The following is a 5000-nucleotide window of genomic DNA, read 5'->3' on the forward strand; positions in this document are numbered from 1 at the left end:
TCTCTCTCTGTCTCTCTCTCTGTCTCTCTCTCTCTGTCTCTCTCTCTCTCTCTCTCTCTCTCGTCTTCCTAGCTTCCTTTCTCTCCATATCACTCGTCCTAAGGTTGTGCTGGTGGGGGGGGGGATCAGCCTGCGGTGGAGTGTTTCAAGATTATGATGATGATGATGAACTAGAGATGCTTAAATAGGCCTATATCTTTAACGTAAATGAAAGTTATTTTATTTATTTATTTATTTATTTCTGCGTGAATGGAAGTTTTGTTATATGCATTAATTTTGAAAGGATGTGCGGCCCATTTCACTGGATATTATTGACTGTGTGTGTGTGTGTGTGTGTGTGTGTGTGTGTGTGTGTGTGTGTGTGTGTGTGTGTGTGTGTGTGTGTGTGTGTGTGTGTGTGTGTGTGTGTGTGTGTGTGTGTGTGTGTGTGTGTGTGTGTGTGTGTTTTCTTTTTAAATATTCAGCAATGAGGAACAGGATTACAAAAAAAAAAAAAATTCACGTAAACATTTCAACATTAATTCTCAAACACCTGTGTACTTTGATACGTGTTTCCTGTTTCGTGGCGATTTATTTCAGGTCCCGATCTTTTTAATCAAGTGGCGGGAATATTTAGTCTAATGTGGTGAGGTGTGGTTAATGAGGGGAGGCGAGGAGCGGCAGGTGAGGCAGGGGGAGGGGTGAGGCAGCAGGGAGGGGGTGAGGTGAGCCGCGTGGCGCCCCCTCCGCCTCAGGGTTCCCACGACACACACACCGCCACCCCCCCCCTGTCTCACCCCTCTTCACTACCTTGCCTTACCACTCCTGCCTACCCCGCCTTACCTCCCTGCCTACCCTGCATTTCCTCCCTGCCTACCCTGCCTTAACTACCTCTCCCCCACCTACCCTGCCTTACACTGTCCAGTCTGCCTCACCTCTCTCTGCCTGTCTGCCTTACCCCACCCTCTTTTGCCTTGCCCTGCGTTGCAATTCTGCCTACCTCTCTGCCTAACCTTCCCCATGCCTCTCCTCCTGCCTATCTCCCTGCCTTACCTCTCACCTCCTAGTCTGCCCTGCCACACCCCAACCCTGTCCTGTGCAACTGTGAGCTGTGAAATATAATCCGTGCACACACACACACACACACACACACACACACACACACACACACACACACACACACACACACACACACACACACACACACACACACACACACACTACAGTCTCATTTTTCAGAAAGCAATCTAGAAAGTTCCCATAAAATAATGCCCTTGAGAGACATAGAGCACTTGGGTCACTGGAAATGTGCTCTTTTTATTATTATTATTATTATTATTATTATTATTATTATTATTATTATTATTATTATTATTATTATTATTTTTAGTATTTTTTATATTTTTTTTATTTATTTGTTCTTTTTAGGGTCGTAAATAAAGGGTAACATTCTCATCGGTGAAGGAGTCTCCCTAACACCTCTTCTTTAGCGATTTATTTGTGGATGTGGCTGGTTATTATCCTTCTGACGTTATTTATGCAGAGAATGGCGACGGTAGAATGATTTATGTAACTCCATGTATTAAATTTCAGGTGTACTCCATTCGATCTATCAGTCTATCTATTGCCAGACACTTTAATCCCGTAAGGGGTGGCCACAAACAAATCGCCTCCATGTCGCCCTGTCCCACGCCATTTCACTGCCCTGCTCCCAGCTTACACACCCCTCTCCACTCCATCCCTCCATCTCATCCTCGGCCTCCCCCTCCCTCTCCTCCCCTCTACCTCACTCACATACACTCTCCTCGTCAGTCTCTCGCTCTTCATCCTCTCCACATGGCCAAACCACCTCCATTCATTATAAAAAGAATATATGTAACTTTTTGGCTTAAACTGCTATGGGTTGGAATATGGAGAGAACTAGTCTGATGGAGCGAATTGCAAAGAGATGCATTTAAGGTTAATTTGGGTAAGTTGGCTACCTGGCTTGCTTCTGACTCATGGTGGAACAATAATGATGATGATGATGATGATGATGGTGATAGTAGCAATAGCGATGATGATGATGATGATAATAATAATAATAATAATAATAATAATAATAATAATAATAATAATAAAAATAATAGTAATAATAATAATAATAATAATAATAATAATGGTGATAATGATGACGGTGATAATTTTAATGATAATAATAATAACAATAATAATAATAATAATAATAATAATAATAACAGCAGCAACAACAAAATACTTGAATCCTTTCTTTTGTCTTCATTGCAAACAAATCTGACACAATCTCAAAGTACTTCGTTGTTTTCCATTCTCCTTCTTGTCCTCTCCCTTTCACCTTTCTTTCTTGTCCTCCTCTCTCAACCTACACTTCCTTCTTCCATCCTGCTAAAAATCAATCGCTAATACAGAGTTGTTTGTACACTAGACTGTTATATGGTGGTATTTCTTGTGTTGTGGGGACGGCTCAGGCTGCTGGTGTGGGCGTGGTTGTGGCAGTGGGAGTAGAAAGTTAAATACACACCAGAAGTCATTTACCTGTCAAACTGCGTCTCTCCCTTGCACTCTCTTTCCTTCCCTGCCCAGCCTTATCCCTTGCCTTGCCCTATCCCTACTTTGCCCTACCCTGCCCCGCCCCACCCTGTTAGTTCTTACTCTGCCCTGCTTCTCCCTGCCCTGCTCTGTCCTACTGTAATCTCTCCACACCGTCACCCTTCCCTGCCCTGCCTCCCTCTCTCTCTCTGCTGTGTCCTGCCCACAGTACCTCAGCCTGCCACGGTCTTTTGTCCTGCCCTGCCCATCGCTTCACCCTTCCTGCCTTGCCGCTATGCCCTGCCCTGCCCTACCCTGCCCTGCCCTGCCTGCTCTGCCCTGTCGTGCCTTTGGCATGATGTTTCCTGCTTTCCCTTGCTTTGTCCTACCCTGCCCTACCCTGCCAGAGAGAGAGAGAGAGAGAGAGAGAGAGGGAGAGGGAGGGAGAGATGTCAATAAATTCTGTGCTTACGATCCTTGTGCCAGATATGCTAAAAGAAACTGGGTCTCTCTCTCTCTCTCTCTCTCTCTCTCTCCCAGCATCTCCATGTACTGGCAGCAGCTGTCGCAAGGAGAGGGAGGGGTGAGAGAAAAGGGGAGGGAGGGAGGGAGGGAAAGAGGGAGGGACACTCATCGCTCTCCTAACTTCTCTCTCCCTCCTTTTCTCCCCTCCTTGCTTCCTTCCTTGCTTCCTTGCTTCCTTCCTTGCTTCCTTCCTTCCTTCCTTGCTTCCTTCCTTCCTTCCTTCCTTCCTTCCTTCCTTCCTGCTTACCTTCTTACCCATCTACCTTCCTTCCTACCTGCATACCTATCTGCCATCCTTCCTTCCTTCTCTCCTTTTCCTTTTTCTTTCCTATGCTAACACTACACCATTTTGTCAGCTACGAAGAATCTTAACTTTCAGAAGGCTAAAAGCTATCTTAATGGGTCCTTTGGCACTTAAGCTGTGTAATCAAGCTAGAAACAGCCATCTTTCCTCAGCTAAATAATTCTAGAGGACGAAAAGCTAAAATGACTTTGAATGATCTGCTTTTCATCTCCTAATCTGCTTCTCTCTTCCTTCCTCTCCTTCTCTCCAGCTTCCTCTTCTCCTTCTCTCCAGCTTCCTCTTCTCTTCCTCTCCCCTCCCTCCACCCCTCTTAAAAGTTCCCACGCCCGGGAGAGAGGGAAAGAGGAGGGACGGAGGGGAAAGGGAGGGAAGGGGAGGGGGAGAGAGAGAGACTACCTACCATATGGGTGGGCATAGTTATGGGGAGAGAGAGAGAGAGAGAGAGAGAGAGAGAGAGAGAGAGAGAGAGAGTTTGACGATAGATTAACGCAAAAATATGATGCTAGTCACGAAGAAGTGCCATGGAAAGAATGTAGAGCCGTAGCATTCCCTTCTCTGCCACTGAGCTACGTGAAATAAACCAGAACTAAAGGATGTAATTTTGAGCCAAGTTAAGGTGGAAGGAGTACAGTCGAATCCTGATATTTCATCCCTTCTCATCATCCTGCATCATAGTACTGCATCCTCACTATACCACTTCTTCGTGACTAGCATCATACTCTAGTGTTAATTTGGTACAGTGTGGCACTAAAATTGGATATTTGGCAGTTTTAGGCCAAGTTAGAGTAAAAAGAGTATAGGAGTCATATTTTCATATCTTCAGAATGCCTTAAGTTTTATTATTATTATTATTATTATTATTATTATTATTATTATTATTACTACTACTACTACTACTATTACTACTACTACCTTACCATTCCATCCTATTCCATCCTCCTGCATCCCTATACTCCATCCTTCCATCCTTCCACCTCTCTATGCTCTGTTTCAGTATTTCGTATTCCTAGCAAGTGTTCTGTATGTCTAGTTAAAACACACACACACACACACACACACACACACATGCCTGCGGGCGGGTGCGTGTGGCGGCGGCAGGACGCGTGCACACATACACACACGCGGCCAGGCGTCCCGCGGGTGTGTGTGTGTGTATGTGTGCCACCTGATGTCACTATTATGGGTGTACAGGCATGTGCACACAGGGTCACGTGACGCTCACTTGTTGGTACTTAGCGATCACTGACACACACACACACAGACACACACACACACACACACACACACACACACACACACACACACACACACACACACACACACCAAAACACATGCAGACTTAAAGAGAAGAATGAACTTGCCTTCGTCATAACTCCACACACTGTCATTCACTCAAGGCTGGTCTTTTCTTCCTGTCACCTTCCATTCTTTTACATCTAAGCCCAAGTCTATGTCCTCCTCAACCTTTTTTCTGTGGCGATTTAGCCTGAAAAAAGGTGAATTCAAGTTAGATTAGATGAGGTTAGGCTAATTAGACTAAAAAAACATATATATATACACTTTCCATCCCTGGCTTCTCGCTTTTTAAAGGATTCTTGACATTATTTTCTCTTATTATCTGCATGAATACTTGACATACTCTCAA

This window comes from Coenobita brevimanus, chromosome 23 (assembly GCF_032717465.1).
Source record: "Coenobita brevimanus isolate Jiangsu-jjx chromosome 23, ASM3271746v2, whole genome shotgun sequence".
Classification (NCBI taxonomy): Eukaryota; Metazoa; Arthropoda; class Malacostraca; order Decapoda; family Coenobitidae; genus Coenobita; species Coenobita brevimanus.